The sequence below is a fragment of the Equus przewalskii genome, chromosome 4 (assembly GCF_037783145.1).
Source record: "Equus przewalskii isolate Varuska chromosome 4, EquPr2, whole genome shotgun sequence".
NCBI lineage: Eukaryota > Metazoa > Chordata > Mammalia > Perissodactyla > Equidae > Equus > Equus przewalskii.
Genome location: NC_091834.1, coordinates 69,209,893 through 69,228,579, shown reverse-complemented (window position 1 = coordinate 69,228,579; position 18,687 = coordinate 69,209,893). Strand labels below are relative to the sequence as shown.

The 18,687-nt window shown below is 34.9% G+C and overlaps 2 protein-coding genes across 17 annotated transcripts in view; one reads left to right on the top strand and one right to left on the bottom strand.

Annotated features, from left to right (window-relative positions):
* The window catches only part of IMMP2L (inner mitochondrial membrane peptidase subunit 2), an 848,424-nt gene that overhangs the window by 427,805 nt on the left and 401,932 nt on the right, over nt 1–18,687 (top strand). The gene's annotated exons all lie outside the window — the stretch shown is intronic.
* LRRN3 (leucine rich repeat neuronal 3) overlaps nt 1–18,687 on the bottom strand; it is a 36,304-nt gene that overhangs the window by 11,451 nt on the left and 6,166 nt on the right. For 2 of the 8 annotated variants that reach the window (XM_070617575.1, XM_070617576.1), the window contains 2 exons: nt 2,833–2,968; nt 604–703 (listed from right to left, as the gene is read on the bottom strand). The exons of 2 other annotated variants lie outside the window; for them this stretch is intronic. The gene's annotated coding sequence lies outside the window, so the exon portion shown is untranslated. The remainder of the gene's footprint in view (nt 1–603; nt 704–2,832; nt 2,969–18,687) is intronic. 4 more of the 8 variants (XM_070617580.1, XM_070617577.1, XM_070617579.1 and 1 more) reach the window with 2 other exon arrangements.

Here is an 18,687-nt window from a genome sequence, read left to right as displayed (position 1 = left end):
TCTATAAAGGTCTCTCTCCAGGCTCCTGTCAGTGGAGCCTCTTAACCACTTCTGGTTTGGTGCTGCTCAATTGGAATCAATTTTTGCTCAAATGAACTCTTAAAATTTTGATATTCCTCAGTTTGTCCTTTAATACCTCTAAGCATTTTGTCTTCTCAAATGTTTATTAACATAACACCATTCACCTTGGTATCTTTTCAGAAATGTGTGTCCTCCAACTGGATGGGAACACTGTCTTTTGTTGTTATTTGTTTCTCCTTTTGTGTTAGAAAAGTTTTACTCAGATGAAATTTAGGAGGCAGTTGAGTTGCAGAAGGGGAAGTAGAATAAGAAAACCTGTTTTCTAGGCCCAGTTTTGCTGTGTGATTCAGATAAATCATACTACTTTCTGAGTCTTAGTTTCCCCCAAAATGTGGCGTTTTGGAGAAGATTTTCACTTTTGTTTCCAAGTTAATTCTTAATATTCTAGGAAATCCGAAGGAGATTACTTATAGCGTTGCTATTATAAAGAAGTCTGTTTATCAGAGCAAAATTATTTTTGTTATTGTACAGAATTTATGTACTGAAATGTATGTAATGTGTACCCATATATTTAATACATACTGTCTTTCAGAATGGTTTCCTTAGATTCTCATATTTTCAGATGCTCAAATCAGTTGAGATTCTTAAACTATAAGATTCTCTCTTATTATGATAGGAATAGCTGTGGGTAAAAAGAAGAAAAAGAAGACAGATTTGATATTATTTTGTGTCTTTGTCATGTTCAAGACATTATATTTGAACACAGAGAACATTAGTGCAGATCTTGAACAAGTCATGTACTATTTCCATCCCTTATGAAACTAAGTTCATCTGACTCCTGAGATTAAAATGTAGGCCTTGCAGTGAATTTCTTTCAGAGAAACCAGGAGTAACTTAAATAGCACAATTCTTTTTTTCTCCCAAATCTTAAAATACACTTTGGGCAGATTTTGAGGAAGTCTTGGGCTTTTTATCTTTGTTCTTCTGCTCTTTTCAGAATTTGAAGCTTGTGCTATGTGGGGGATCCATAGGGATAAAGTAAAATAGGATCAGGATAGTTTTCTTTAAAAAATAATTCCAAGGTAGCACCCCAAAACATCAGATTTGTGGAAGTTAGTTACAGCACAGTTATAATCAGGAAGAATAATTTTCAGTGCAAAAATGCCTCCTTTATAATTTTCTTTTAGAGAGTGGGGAATGAAATCTGAGTTTCAGAAGTGTTTCATATTGTATAGTGATTTCTGGATACTCATAAATTTCCAGCTTGTGATATTGTCATTTCTCATTATGAAAAGAATTCTGATTTGTATTTATTTTTAATTATAGTTTTTGCTCAACTGAGCACTTCATTAATAGCGTTATATGTGAAGTTGGTTTTTGTACATGATTAGCAAAACAAATAATATTTCTAAGCCAGAACTTGTCTCTCTACGCTTGTATTTCTTCTATGAGAATCACTGCAAGTATTGGGGAACTCTAATTTATAATATGGTAAAAAAAGTACTTCATTCAATGCTGTGTAAGAGGCAATGGATTTTGATTGCCTGATTTGCTTTTTTAACTTTTTTATCATTCGCTTGTTATTTAGCATTTGTATAGTCCCAAGTGTAGGCATCAGCGGGGAAAAGCACTCATTTATGCATTATCCTTAACATTCGCTCATCTTAGATTGAAGTATAATCATCTTATTTTCTGAATTGGGAAACAGAGTAATAGAAAACTTCCTTCAAGTTACAATTGAACTATAGATCTCTATTTGGGTGATTAACGCACTTTAGCAGCAGGGTGTTGTGAAAGCATTCAGATCCCAAAATTAGGAGAAGACCTTGTGACCTTTAGTGACTTCATTTCTAAAATGAGAGGTCCCTTCAAGCTCTATAATTATGTAACTTTTGTAATAACCTTAAATAAATAAGCTCAAAACTATTTCAATATGTTTCCTTGTGCAAAGATAATATTACTGACAGATATTGACAGAATTTGCACAGAGATTTCATGGTATTTTCAAGTTTTCCTCAAGGTTATTTACACATTATATATATGTGTCAAACTGGGGCATATAGATAGGGTGCTAATTTTACTAGGCTCAGAAGTAGTCTATTAAAAGATTCTTAAAACCTGTATAAAATAGAGAATTTGGAGGGTTTTTTTTATTTGTATGTCAGGAAGAACTTAGGTATGTTTGTGAGAGAAATACCTATTCTCTTGACAAAATGTGTGTGTGCATGTGTGTACTGAGATCCTTTAGTTCTGTTCTCAACATTCTCAATATGATCAACTAAACTTATATACTGAAGTTTCCCATTTTGTTCCAATTTTTATTCCTATCTGTACATGTTTTGGTTAATTGGTGTAGTTACGCTTTAAATTATATTTAAAAAATTTCACATGGGTCAAGAGGAAAAGTCTTACTACGTATGCTTTCCTTTTTCCCTCGATACTTTTGATTTCTAAAGGCTCATTCTTATAGTTTAGTTCCAGTTTATTTGGGAAACTAGTGCAGTGGGATGATTTGTAAATGATACCATCCTTTTATCTTCAAAGCATTTCCAGCTACATTTGGAGATGGTTTCTCAAGGCAAACTCCCCTCATTAAATGACAGAAGAAATACTTATAGGGTGCCTTGCAGTACAATGGTTTGGAAATGCATGTCTCATGTAGACCCTCTTTCAGTTATCCTATATTTCAGATGAATGCATTTAGGGTAATTATCCAGATAATTCAAGCAATTTTTAAATCATTTTTTTCTTCATTGGAAGACAGACAAATACCCGAACCTAAGTATTTGAAGTCTCAAATCTTTGAGTTACCTGAAGACTGTGCCTGTCCCTGGTGTAGTGAAAAGAAAAGAAACACTAATTCCAGCTTGAGTCGATTCCATGGACCAGGTACATGTACGCTGCCTGTGCTTTCTGATCCCACAAGCACTGCTCTTCCTAGGGTCTTCTACATGGGAGGACGTGATTGGCACATACACCAAAAAAGAAAAAGAAAAAACAGTTTGTTCTCTATAGCTTGCCACAGTAAATGCTTTTATGCTAATCTCAGGAGGGATGGTTTTTGAAGCAGAGACATAATGTAAAAGGATGGGTGCAAAAAGATTTTCATCATGTTTGTACTCCTTGATTAACTCACTTTGGCAGAACAGAAAGTCATTGGTTTGTAAAGGAGATAAGGGACCCTCTGGACAAGAGTCCAATGAGATACTCTAGATAGAGAATGAAGACTATTTTAGTTGCAATATTATTATAGAAAACTCAAAATTACGTTTCAGAGAAGAATGTTCCTCTGACAAGAACTCAGAGTAGATGGTCTCTGGGTAGTTCAGTTTCTGTTCTGCATATAATAAAATCAGTTTTCATGCTGTTAAACAAAAACAGTATGAATATCAGTGTTTTATATTTTTACTAAGAATTGTGAAAATAAAACATGTTTTGAAAGGAATTGAAATAAAATGAGCTCCTATGGGCAAAGAGTTTCTTCAAATGCAGTGAACAGGAGAATACATCAATGCACCACTTTTCAGGTGTGCCATGGGTCAGCACATGCCTGCCACGAGCTCAGTGATGGATGACACTTTTCTGTTACTGTAACTGACAGACCTGATAATTCAGATGTGGTTGGAATTATTAGTTCCCTATAATGAGCATGGGATTGTTTGCCTACTTTCATTTGCAAAGTATGCCAGATTTCCCTCATGATCTATGATTTTCTAAAACAACATTGCTTATATTTGTGTCCAGGGACTACAAGAAAGATTTTTAAAGTAGAACAACAAAAGCTCCATTGAAAGACTGAGAAAACTTCCTAAATTAGGGTTTTAAGTTTCAAATGTAATCATCTAAACAAGGCATGGAGGCAGTTTTCATGTCTATGTGCATGTTTGTGCATCTTTCAATAAGAAGAAACTCATTGGACAGGTCATGGGCTCCTTCTCTAACACTTGTGGTGACAAATAATTAATCTGAGGTGACTTGGAGATACTTTGAAGAAGTCTGGAGGGACAGACAGAGTTAGTTCTTGATGCACCCTAGGTCAGCAAAGCTTTGTGATTCATTTCATGTGTGGAAATAAAAGGTACTAAATGTAAGTTAAAGCTGTGCATTTCCTGCTTCTTGTCACCTAACTTACAGCCACTTAACTTTACAGGAGTTTCACAATAGCTCTTTACCTGGGGTTAATTACGTAGGACTGCCTTATGTAGACCACTTTGTGAGATTTGGTTGCATAAAACCCCCCTGAATTCATTTTAAATTATTATTGACACAGGAGATGATTGGATTCCCATTATACTTGCCCATGATGGGCTTTATGATGAATTCGATTTTAATAAGCTTCCAGAGATATTTGAGCACTCTACCATTTAGGGATTAGGCTACATCTGGGTATTGAACATCTAGGGAGTATGAGACCCCAAAAACAGTAACAAAAAAAGAAATATGTATTGCCTTTAAATGGTGAATAGAAAGGACCAACGTTAAAGGAGGAAGTAAAAAAAGGTTAAATGGCCATTTCTTTGAAATGGAAAGTAGTGCAATTTGCGATGCTTACCAAATTTTAATTTTGTATAAATGAGCAATATGGGCCCTTGCTAACATTAGTTCCTTTAAAACAGCTACCTCATGAAGAGCTTGGGCAATATGCCCATTTAAGCATCTTTTTTCCAGGTTGCACATGGCTGGAGGACCAATCAAGGAAAGGAGGTTCTAAATCTTAATGGGGAGAAAGGGTTCTTTCAAAACAAGGTTGTAAATTTGCACCTGCTTTATACTAGAAGCCTGGTATTCATCTCATATATGGATTAGGTGAAAACTAGATGACAAATCACCTGTTTGGATGAATTGCTTAGTAGCTAAACTATCTACAGGTAATTTAGGAATAGGTTTCAAACTATGAGTTTAGGCTAAGAAAAGCAGATGGTTTTACTTTATGTTATAACTGCTTCACAGGGTAGGATTTAATGCATTTTTATGTTTGATTACTGGATTAAAGTTAGAAGAAATTTTCACTTCACACAATTGCATAAGTCAAAAATCTAGAATCCTTTAAATTTGGTCTGGAACATTTACCTAAATTTACTATTCCCGTGTGCCCAAACAAAATTGTTAGTATTTTTTTTGAGGAAGATTAGCCCTCAGCTAACATCTGCTGCCAATCCTCCTCTTTTTGCTGAGGAAGACTGGCCCTGAGCTAACATCCGTGCCCATCTTCCTCTACTTTATACTTGGGATGCCTACTACAGCATGGCTTGCCAAGCAGTGCCATGTCCACACCCAGGATCCGAAGCAGAGAACCCCAGGCTGCGGAAGCGGAATGTGCGAACTTAACTGCTACGACACCGGGCCAGCCCTCCCAAACAAAATTATTTTGTGAAGTAAAGTTATTCAATTTACCATTAATTTCTCTTGCAGGAATATTTCACATTGCTCCGTCAAAAATTATTCAACATTAATTTCATATTACGGAGCAACTTTATTTGAAGCTTGAAAGTTGTTTGAATTTTATACTTATATTTTAATATAACATTTGTTATATATTTTATTCAAGTACAACATGTAGTAAAGTTTAAATTAAACCACTATAGAGTTGGATTTCAAGAGCTAAATTGCAAATATAATAAAAATATTTTCCTGGTTTCTCTTAATGGATTACAATTCATGATACTGGTTAGTAAGATATAATATATCTTTGTGATTATTTCCGGTGTTTTGTAGGTTTTCTTGGAAGGTATAATTTTGTTTCAATGAGTGAAAGCTATCCTTAATGTATGAGAAGGATAATTAAGCTGTGTCAGGATAATGAAAAATATGGAGTTGAAAAACTCTAGTTTTGAACTTTAATGACTAATTCCTATTAATTGTATGGAGAAACATAGATTAGAAAAAGAATAGCATTTTCTCGAATGTAGACTTACTTTGGATATCCATGGACAGATAGAGTCTTTGATGCTATACTTATCCTTGCATATTTCACTGATGGTCCTGATCTTAAGAATTATTTAAGATCCTTGTCATTTCCATAAGTTTTCTGTTTTCCCTCATATAACAAATAGCAGCAAACAACAAAAGTAATAGCAATCACAATGTGCTATGTTGCAAAAACTTAGTTCCATTTTCGTGTATGTCCTTATTTGATTCCCACAATAATCCTGTCGGCATGTGTTGTTGTACTTTACAAGTGATAAAGCATGGCTCAGAGAGATTTAATAAGTCGATGAAAGTGAAAGGGTTGGTAAGTGATGGCTCCTGAGCTTGATCCCAGATCTCTGACTCCATAATCAATCATCTTTCTGTTAGGTTATGCTGCGTGAAGCTTTGTGTTATAGATACACATGCACTTGATTGCCCCCTTATTAGTTGTTAATAAAGTACCATGAGGTCTACAGCAATGTCTTACTCACTTCATAGGCATATACCCTGCTGAATATTCTTCCTTACACAATAAAATTAAATGATACTTCATTTTAAAACAAGAAAGAAAGGCTAATGGCTCCCCACATAGTTGGCAATGAACATGTTAAATTGTATTGAAGTTATATTAGACCTTTATTCTTTAATTTGGCTTTTAATTTTCTTACTGGTGATAACTTATTTGTAGACCACCTTACTAAAAGTACCACTTCAAGTCACTGTCCCTGTTTTGTTTTCCTTATATAGCATTTAAGACTCCCAGAAATCATTTTTTTGTTTACTGCCTGCTTTCCACCACCTCCACTAGAATGTTAGCTTTGTTAAAGCAGTTTCCTGTTTTGTTCACAGCTATGTCTCCAATGCCTAGCTAGAATAGTGCCTGGCTAGTTAAATAAATATCTACTGAATGAATGAACAAATATCAGTTATTTTAAATTGTAAATTCCCAAAATATCATTATGAAAAAATATTTGCTGTACAAGACACTCATTCGTGACCTTGGTTTTGCTGACGAATGCTGAGTTCCTGACAACAGTTCGCATAAGTGGAATATTGAATGATGATATAAAATTGGCAAACTGAGAAATAAATGTGTGTGGGTTTAATTTGGGAGACTACAAAACTAACAAAACCCACTTAAAAATACTAGCATGTTAAAAAAGATGTCGTTAAACACGGATTGCTTAAACCAAATCATGAAGGTACCTCTAATGCAACCTCTACCCTCATAATAATAGCTAGAATAAATCTGTCGTGAGAGAACTGGTAAAGATTGTGTATTGTTTGGATATCTTTTCCACTTAAGATAGGTTTTTTTTTCAGTTGATTTTTATAGATTATGTCTACTGCAGTAGAATAGTGTAGTGAGGGTATAAGGTATACAGATTATTTTCTTAAAATTTGTGGCATTTCTACTTAAAGAACATAGAAAACCATGTACATTTGGTTACAATATGTTCATAATATCTGGAATTGCCACAGACTTTAAAAAATAACGTAAAATGCTATAACAACAACAAAAAGAGTAATAATAAACATTAAGATAATTAAATGTTAGTGTTGAGAAAAGTCCTCTAGAAAACTGGTGTGGCTGGAGGCAAGATCGCGCTTGTTACCAGCTGATAGTGGTGAAATGGAAGGTAGTCATTAGGTCAGCACTCTGTTGGGTTTGTGGCTTTACTGAAGCCTTGATTGGAGTAAAGAATCTGTGCCGGAAAGTGATACGAACAGAAGACACTGTGTTTCCCTAAATACTTTAGGGCATAAACATGCCCTTGTTGTAAAGAAATTCATGTTCACTCTGTTAAGGACAAAAGTTGATGCAAATCAAAACAATATCTGCTATTTGTCAAGATCGGGCAAATATCGTTGGTACCAGTTTCAGCAGAAGCTCCCAGAGTGCATGCGTTGCATGTGAAATAAATAAAATTTACTTGAAAATTTAAGCTATGTATATTAGATTCTATAACATTATCAGCAGAATTGGAAATATATAGAATGACTCAGGGCTTTGAAACAGACAGCCCAGTGTTGCAAATAAATCTTGGGGAGTTCATTATTATCCAACAGAATTATTGCTCACTATATCTGAAATAACAAATCTGTGGCCTTGACATTTAATCAGAGCATGAAACACACTTATTGAATCTCATATTTGAGATTATTACTTCAGTACTGCCCCAATTAAAGCATGTGGATTTTAAAAATTCCTTTCAGACAAAGTAAAATACAAATGCTTGTTATACATGCACAGAATCTTTTTATTCTTTCCTTCATGTTCAGTCGCCTTTTCTTGAATATGCTTATTTTGAGTTTTTAGTGAACAGAAATGGCTTTAATGTAAGCATAAAAAGAACGAACCAGGAATTTTTTCTGGTGACAAAGGACCTGGAAGGTTGAAACTGCCCATATTCCTCTGTGACTGATCAGTTGAATATAAATTATTTACAACAACATACTGAAATGAAGTTTCTACCTGCTGTAGGGCTGGTATTGTAACATAATGCAATTTTATATGCCTACGTAATTTGACTTCTTAGACTTTAAATACAAGCTTTCCTTATTCTGAATCCAAAAAGAAAGGAAGAAAGAGATGGAGGGAGGGGATCTCTGAATCTCCACCATCCTTCTTTTTTACTTTCTAGTAAGAGAAACTCTAAGTATAGTCTATTCATGAGCATCTGCAAATCACTTTGCAGCTTAAGTATGTCTTCTCTGATTTAATAGAAACTTTGATTGTTTTCTGGGATTTACATCCAGAGTAACTGTTTTTGCATTTTAATATAGTAAGAAATAGATTGAATAAATGCATAACATATTAGAAATGCTATTAAGGAAATGATTCTATGTGGTACTGTTGAATGAATGTTTTCCTTTTTTCTTCTGAACAAAATATAAATTTCTCCAATTATTTTTAAATTGATTGTTCTCTATTGTTGCCCAAGGAAAAGTGAAAAAAAAAATCTATTTTTGCGTTCATTCCATTTCTTTAGTATGATTAAGTGAAGCAGCAGAAGACTAATATGGCAGTCAGGTATTTTTCCCTCTGAGATCTGTAAGGGATACTTTTATTTGCATCCTGGATACATAGTATTTTCACACACTGAGACTTGAGTTCCTATTATCTCATTGTTATTTATACTATAAATCCCTAGTATCTTTTAGCAGCCCTACCTCACTGATCTTTGCCTGAGTCCCTGCCTCAAAAGAGTGGACTCTTAACTCAAGCATAGAGCGGTGAGAGGCTCCGGAGAGGGTTTCCATTTGGCACTAGTGGTGGTGGTGGAGGGCGTATCTGTTTGTTGATTTGTTTGTTTTTAAATGGACTATTTTTCTTAGAGAACTTTCTCAAAATCAGTGAGCTTCCAGAGAGAAGAGACTTCTATTGTTTCAAGGGCTAATAACTGAGTTCTTTCAAAAAGAGTCAACATCCCACATCAGACCAATATCTGGAGAGTTTAAAAAGGTATCAAACTTGCCATTGAATGAGGAGGAAAATGACTCAAGTTTATATTGTTCCATTTTCAGGGCCTGAAACATTCTAAATATTTGCGTCCATTCTTTTAGTCCCAATGGGGAAGTAAGTAGGTAAAGGATGAATGTTCTTCTTCCCATTTTATTCAGTAAGGAGGTGTTAATTTACTTGTTCCAATGTGCACAGATGTTGGTAACAAGACGTGTTCTAAGGTCCTGCACAGCATCCTTATGAACAGACTATGTTATGTGTTACTGTGAGATTAAGAAAATACTTTTGAGAAAATTAATGATCTCCTATTTGCACCTTGCTCTTGTTTTTGGTCCAGAAAAATAAGCTTGCCCTTGCTGATGCTTTAAGAATTGAGCTCTCAGTGTATTCCTGGGAGTACCATGCATGGATTTGATACATCAGTGGAGTTAAATTGGCTAAAAGAGCTGTCAATGATAAAAGTGAGGATGCTATAAAAGACAATGGCCCTATCACATTCATGTGACTCAGGCAATCTGTATCCATCTCTTTTATATTTCTATGGATTTTTTCTTTTCCATTTGCATAAATTGGTAGTATACATAATAAAAAATGCAAACAACAGAAAGCAAGCCCATTTTTAAAGCTGCGAAAAGATAGACCTCCTGTCAGGAGATTTGTTCTCTTGGGGCAGGAGAAACAATAAAAATACATGCAGTATTTGTGTCTTTGAAGGTACTTTAGGGTTTTTTTCTTTTCTCTCCCAGCAAGCTAAATAGCACGTGGCAGTTGCCACAGCAACCCATTTTTGTGATTTTCAGAATAAGGGAGCAAACCAGATGTGAATTGTCAGTCAATAAGTTTCTGTTGTCATAGAAAACGGTAACATATGCAGCCTCATTTGGTCAATTTATATACTTTTGTTGTGTTTTGTTCTCATCTGCTCCTTTCCACATGCTGTCATGAATTAATAGTCTGTTCTTTGGCTGCATAATTTCTGAGTTTCATACATGATGTTAACTGGAATAACTAGATGTCAGATTCATCGAAGGTTGTTGTTGCAAAATGAAGGTTACTTGACATCTGTTTTGTCACTTTTCAGCATACTGACACATGGCTTCTTTGGTTTATCTCATGGAGAAGAATCACATTAATTTTTAAAGGGCCTTTAAAAGATTTCATGATTGTTTTATTTGGAAATACACGTTTCTGATCTATCGAGATGGGTACATTTTTGCCTCCATGATTCCTTTACTGTGGAAATAGAAATCGCTCTGCACTGAGCTTTTGGAAGTCTGTGGTCAAGCTTTTGCAGTCTGGCAAGTGGACCCACATTTTGGACCCAACACCCCTCTAACGGCTGTTGTGCCTGCAACTTCTGTTCCCTTCCTTTTATTTGTCCTCCTCTCATGTATATAAGACTGCCCCCTTCCTTCTGCTGCTTGTCCTTTCTTCCTCAGTTTTCCAGAAGTCATGACCCTCTTGTTCTGAAGAGATTTTTGCCTCTGCTTCCAATGGAGTGAGAGCCTGGGTATTTGTGTGCATATTTTTAATTTGATAAGTAGTGCAGCTTACAGTTTAGGAGAAAACATTAATGTCTCTTCCCCTGCTGCCCCTTGGCATGTCCTCCACATTTTCCATCCCTATTAACAACCGTCCTTTTCCCTACATTTAAAAATATTTCTTTAGCATTTGTTTCACAAAGCCAAAACCTACAAAGACTAGGTAGGGGGATTAATTATGAGACTTTTCTATTATTTAGCACTGTTTTCAACCATTGCTGGCAATGATATAAGTAGTTTCATGTATAACATCCCTTCCTTTCTTTTTAAACTATTACCAGCAGCAATCAAAGTGTGATGGTATTAGTTACTAAACTGACAGCATGAGGATACTCAAAATGTATAAACTTGGAGCATTAGCAACAGATATGAGAACATTTCTAGAACAAAAGGTGGCATTTAGTCTAAAGCAAGTGACAAAAGAAATTGTTTTACTCTCTAGAATAATATTGAATTCTGACTTACAGAACTATACATTTATGGGAAAGCAAGACACAGCGGGAGCGGGAGAAGAGTTGTATGACTTCTGTCTCTTCTTACCTGGGGTTTCATCATCTTCAACTCTGCAAAACTAGCTCAAGCTGTGAGAAATGGAGCATGTAGGTGCATGCATGAAGCAAGGAAGGAAGGAATCTTTCAACAGTAGGAGTCATTTCTCTAGCAAATTTGGCTTTCAAAAAGGGTACCTGAATATAGGCCCAAACCCAGAGATACAAGAGGTGTTATGCTTGGGAAGTGAAAATAAAAATGTAGCCTTTCCTCTAAATCTGTGTATTATAGGAATATCACTTTTCCCTGATCCCACTTTGCACCACACTTAACCCCAAGATTTCTTAAGTAGCCAATGCAAATGCTTTATCTTATTCTCTTGCTCTCGTGCACTCTCAGAAGGGTGTCCAGAAGAGACAGCCTAGTGATTAAAGGATTAGACATTGACTCTAGTTCTTTCTCTTCCTCTGTTACTGATTCCTCATCTGTTAAAAGGTGGATGATAACAGTACCTACCCCAGAGGGATGACATGAAAATTAAATAAAATAATGCATTGAAAATTCTTAGTACAAAAAAAAATTCTTAATACTGCAGTGGAAACATAGAAAGTAACCACTAATTGTTAATCACTATCAAATTAATGATAGTCGTAATAATGGTTATAACGTATTAGACTTTGTTGCAACTTAAACATAGTTTTAAGGTGGATATGTGAGACCAGGAGGAAAGGTAGAGCAAAATAGAGCTGCTTGAATGGTATTTGAATCTGATTTCCATAAAAGGTTGTAGAATTTTCCTTTCCTAGTAGATTTTTTTCCCTTGTTATTTCTGTGAAAATAACTCTTAAAATGCACCAGAGTGTTTGTCATCTCAGTTATATGGCATGTCTTAGAAGAAGAAAAATTATTGGACACCAGATAGAAGTAAGTGTGGCTAGACTTAACTGAAATATTTATAAACTGGTAAGAACTATTAACAGTTGGCAAATGTTAAAAAAAAAAAGTCCTGTATTTGTGGGTGTGAAAGAGTATGCATGTGGGCGTGCATGCTTGTGTTAAGTTGGCATTGGAATAGATAGAGCTATAGAAGTACAATTGTTAACTGTAAGTCTACAAAAATGCTAATAGAACTTTTTTGAGATGCTGGAATAGGACAGTTGTCATTTCTTGATATATGGTTACATTTGGGAGGAAACAAAGTCTTATGGCGATGGTTAAAATGTAATTTAAACATCATTCATTAGTACTCACAAGAACGATTTTTTCAAATTAGAGAAAAATGAAAATGATCTCTGTGAAGTTACTACGATAAATGGACATTCTATGGTCTCGATGAAGATCACGTTAATGTCAGCAATTTCAGATTTTTATTTTAGCAACTCAGGGCCTTGAGTGCTCATTTTTCTACACTGTGCATTCTTTTGGGAGGAAACTTACAATAAAGTTTTTATAAAAGTTAAAGTTTGCAATGAGATTTATAATTTCAAAGATGTAATTATTTTGTATGTGTTATAAATCTTCTTAGAGCCCCAGCAAAGAGGATTAGGGTAGAATGGTCTCAGAGCCTTTTGAATTTGGGATGGAATGTTCAAGAAGAGTAGAAATTTCTAATGGAGTCACAGAAAGTACTGCATCATTCTATTTTGGATAAATATGAAACTTGCTTTTTGTATGGTTGCCATTTTTTAATTATGGTTTTCCATTTAATAATTTGTCTTTTTTTTTTATTTGCCTGATTTAAAAATGAAACAAAACAACTTTTCTGTTCAAATTACTTTAGGGCACAAATTCAAAACCCCAGTCCCAAGTAATTAACACGCTTGATGCAGAGCAGCAGCAACATATTACTGTCAATAAAATGCCAATCTAGAGAGGCGTCTTGGAAAATGACTGGATGATAGTGAATTGGGCTTCTGCCAGACTTCAGCAGCTAAGAGGTTGTACAAATAGGGGCTCTTCACAGAGAAGGCACTGTTAAGTTTCTCTAAGGGTTGAATTTGTGAACTTTTGGCCATAATGTTGCTTAAGAAAAGGAATGATTTGTTAGGAACATATGGTCCAATCTTTTTTAAGTTCTACCATCACAGTCATTGTGTTATGAAATAGCCTCTAGGCAGGGATTGAATCACCTGGTTTCTGGTTCCAATTAGGTACTTTAGTAGTGAGGTCACGTGGAGCAAGGGACTTAATATCTATAAAATCTCTCTCATTTTCACAATTCTGTTATACCAAGTCTGACTCCTTATATTATTCAATGACATTTGAAAGCAAATCAACAGGCAGTATAGAATTCATTCATTAATTATGTCAGTGGCAATTTCTGGGTGATTTCAGTTGTGTCCCACATGGAATGTGGTATGTAGTATTTGAAAATAGGAATTCAAGAACATGTAGTTTTTGTAGATTTTTGGTAGACACTCTCGCTAAAGGCACATAATCTACCACCCCACAGGCATCATCTGAGAGCCAAGAATTGACCATGGATGGTGGACCTCTTTAGACTGGGGGCAGTAGAGACAGGGACTATTGTTACCACAGTCTCACAAGCATATTAACTAAGAACATCTGCTTGAATGTCTCAGTCAGATCCCATTCAATCAAATCTCTAACTCAATTAGCCATACCCTACTCCCAGTATTCTCCTGGGAAAAATACAAGACAGTGTACCTACTCTGTGCATATTCTGTATAAATTCAAGCAATTGTTCATCATAAATAAACAGTTTTTACCAAATCTAAAACAATGGACAAAGGAAAAGGACTTGAATCTTTAACCACTAGTTTTGAAACTGTGCAAAAAATCACTATGAGTTCTTAGATGTCGCTTTCAGAGATGCTGAGATTCTGTTAAAAACAAGCCCCCAAGTGAATTGATGTATATCATCACAGATACAGCTTAATAAACTTTGCTTTTATGTTAAAAATGAAGCAAAATGTACATTTATCTAACATGTAGACAGTGAATGTGTTTAGCAATATTTTTGGAATATGGTACCTTCAAAAATCTTGATAGAAAGCGACCTGTTAAGATGAGAAAATTTAGATAGATAGATAGATTTGGTTCTATTTGTGTCATACATATATCATTTCTTATCAGTATCTCAAGGTTCTATTCATTAGCTATGGACGTATTCATGTTCCTTGATTAAATGATCATGCTATGGCATGTCTAAATGAATGACTAAGTGGTATACTATCTTGGAATATCTCTCCTTTCAAAGATTCATAGAAGTCTCTATCAAATAAAGTACAAAGTAACACATTGATTTATAATTAAATATGATTATGTCAACCAAGAAGCCTCATGCTTAAGTGAGGTTAAAAGCTTACCATTACAGCCAGTGAGGTGTGGGGAAGGGTGGAGGCAAAATGTGGCTGTCGGAGGAGTTACTATTCTAGATAGGGAAAATTCTTTATGGGGCAGACAAAATTAAAAGTGTCCACTGTCTTTCCTGAGTGTACAAAATATAGAAAAATATAAAGAAGTTTTAAATATTTCTCAAATCTGGTGAGTGACATCCAGGAGTGAAGGATAGGGTTGAAACATTATTCTACATGTTCAATTTGCAAGATATTTTCAGTAAAGAAAACTTTTCTTATTTCATTACTGATTTTGATTCCCTAAGAAATGATAAAGATCTTAGATGTTCATAATTCCTTCTAGAATTCAACCATGATCATTTTTTTTTACACAGTACTCTTCTGAAGTTACACAGATTAGTGAGAATGTTTAAGTAGAAAATCTGCAAGTAATACTTTTATTTCAGATTAGTTGGATTATATTGTGTTCATTATATTATTCATGATACTAATCAGGTTGCATCATGTGGTAAAACTGTATAGTTTGAATAATTATTATATGAGCTTTCTGATCTTTGCTGAAGAGCTTAAAATTATAGAAAGAGCCTGTTGTAGGATGCTTCTACGTAAAACGTAAAAAGCTTCCCAAAGGAGAAATATATTATGCTTATTCTAAGAAATATGTGACATGGGAGGCATACTAGCATGGTTTTAATAGAATGGGCTTTGAAGTCAGACATTCAGGGTTCAAATCAGGACCCTGCCGTTGTGGGTAGTTGGGCAAGTGCTTCCCCATTCTAAGCCTCACGGAGCTGTGAATTTAAGCGAGATACCGTGTGTAAATAGCTGAGCCAGGGTTCAGGCTGTGGTACATGTTGAATACCTATTGGCCAGCATCTCCCTCTTCCTCCTTTCTCCTCCTCCTCCTCATTGTTGTACATGAAGGTAAGAAGTGGCAGAGAAAAAAATCTACAATTTTAATTTAAAATTACACATATCCTTCTTTATTTCTTACATGTGTTGAGTTAGGTTATTCCTGATGCACAGACATTTTAGCCTTTCATCACCTCAAACTTGAGTTTCATTTTTCAATTGTCTAATTACTTACAATTTTTTTTTTAAAAAAATCTTCATTCTGAGAAGAAAATGTTTATGGACATGAGCTCTCTAAACCCCATTCGTAATCCATGGACAAATCTTCAGTAACATATTTTGGCTTAATTTCACATTCAGCTTTTTCTAAGTAGGACAGTCAAATTGAAGGACTCCCCTGATAGCTCTTTGAGGAGGTCACTCAGCGAGAAATGCTGCAGTTTTGCAAATAGCTGGCATAGAACACTTCTGCTGAAGTTTTAGGTTTGGCTTGGCATGCTCAGTTTGAAAAACAGATTATAGCTTTCATCTGTTAACTTTGCAGAGCTAGAAGCTTATTAATACTGAGGAGGATTGATGAATTTCGTTGAAAATTGATGATTGCACTAGCAGTGATATAGTATTCAGATTGTTTTCACCTTTCTTGTTTAAAAGAGAATGAATGAAGAAAGAAAGGATGCACAAATTGGCATTGGATCCACAGAAGGATTGTTTAAATAAGAAGAATTGAGACCTGTGAACTAAGCTTTGCATTTTTCCTTTATTGTGCTGTTATTGCGCTGCATGACCTCAGGTAAAGAGACATGTTGAATTGTACTTGGTGGAAAAATGGTGAAAAAAGAAGACTATAAGCTGCCAGTTCACAGGTGTAGTTGTGAAATGAACTGCAAAAATCATGTTAATCAAATGAATAGTGATACTCAAATATAAGTAAGTAAATCATCACTCTTCTCTCAGAAACAAAAAAAGAAGATACTATGAGTGAATCTTGCAAAGAGAAGATATCCTAGTATGAGCAAAATGCATGGTATGAAACGCTAAATGGAGTGATTGTATTTTGATAGAGAAGCTGACTCCTGGACGGCAGTATAGACTAACTATATTTGGGTAGTACCAAGAAGAGGTGATGTTGCCTAGTCCACAAAAGCATGTTTTTTAGAGCCAGACTGACCTGGGTTCCTTTTCTTGTTCTGCCTTCAATTAGTTGAGGCAAGTTGCTTTTCTTTTCTAATCCCTATTTTCTTCATTTGTAAAATGGGCTTACTAATAGTATTTGCTTCGTATGGTAATTATGAGGAGTATATGAGAAAATGCTTGCGAAGTGCTTAGCACGATGTTTGGCACAGAAAATGCCTTTATATAATAAATGAGATCTGCTAATATTATGTCTATTCCCTTAGCCAGTAAAGTGTTGTCTAAAGAGATACTGTGATTTGAACTCATAAGTTCTCTGCTTACATTATTGTATGCCAAACAACATCTGATTCTTCATCTCTTTAACCATTTTGTTCAACAGCAGCATATTGTGACAGAATTTTTAGTGTAAATGAAAAATGAGACTTCAATATTTACATGGAATTTACTTGCTCATTAAAAATAAAGTAACTAATTAAGGAAATCGTAGTTTGGCAAATGCCTCATTGATTTTAAAAAGTTAACTAAACATCACCTCATGACACTCTTTGAGCAGCTATAGCATTGATGTAAAAGACACCTGGGTGCTACACTACAGTAGGAGGAACAAATATAAATTATGTGTTTGGTAAGTGAATCAGTTCAGCTATTCACACAAGAAATTGTCTTGTTGGGTGGATACAGTCTAAGCTCATATCCTTTAATGGCATTTTATATGTTTTTCATTTAAGCATTACTAGGAATAGAGCTTCCAGGTTTAATGTGCGCTTAGAAGATACTTATTTTTTGTATATGGTGGTAGCATTGTTTTTCTCTTTCCATCCTATTGCACTTTCTCTTCAATGACACAGCATTGTAACGTAGACTTAGTCCCATTTTGCCTACTCTACTGTTTTGTTTTCAGTGCCTTAGGCATGAGCACTGTAAGGCTATTAACCCTTTGGCCTTTGTAGAAATCAAAATATGATCTGTCTAGATGTATATTGAAATTACCCCCTGCAACTATTGAAATTTCAATGAAAGCCATTGTGGTCCCATATACTCTTTGTAGAATATTTTCAGTATTTGGTGTTTCTGAGTGACCAATTTTTGGTGAAAATAGAATTAAGTGTAGAACCCAGAAACACTGTTAGCAAACAGTGATAAGACCAGTATGTTTGGGCATATGAAGATAGTGATGAGGAAAATATTCTAATGATATAAAAGCCAATATAATTATATGTCTGAAAATATGTTTTTAACATTTTTTGTTTTTATTTTTTTCTTAACAAAAGTTAACTGTAAATTAGTTAACAATGTAATTTAAATGCATTGACCTTTCAGCATTATGAGACTATTAAGACATTATGGAGCCAATTTTAATCCAGTGGAATGAATCCATTAAAATATTTGTCTTTGTTTTTTTATAGTCATTTTACTAATTTAATTTCATAATTTTAGAGAACATTTATAATAGGCACAGATCAATCCTCTCTACCCCAATGAAAATGAGGCCTAAGTATTTTCTTTAAGTATTTAACTAGTCAAAATATCCAATATTATTCATGTTCTTGGTAAGTATCATGAGTCCTGAGCCTTCTTGAAGGTCATGGCTTAGCACATGGCCCGTTAGCAGGCTCAGTTCCAGAGGAATACAGTCTTCCCTTTCTGGAGTTCCTGCTCTGTATAAGTCAAGAAACACTGCCTCTTCTCTCACTCTCAGGGAATTAAATCCCAGCAGTTTCAGGACTCTGGAAATAAAAAATGTTGCCTGTTGATCCTAAGGCTTTAATTGGTTCAGTGGTCTTTGGGGAATCCATGGGCCTTTTCAATGCAGACATGGAAAAAATGGTGACGATTACACTCCTTCCTAAACAGAGTAGCTGATTATCTGTAGAATGCTTCACCTTCTGGAAGTAAAGCTTGGCATGACAACCTTTAGAACATGTGTTTTAGGGATTTCCATTTATTCCAA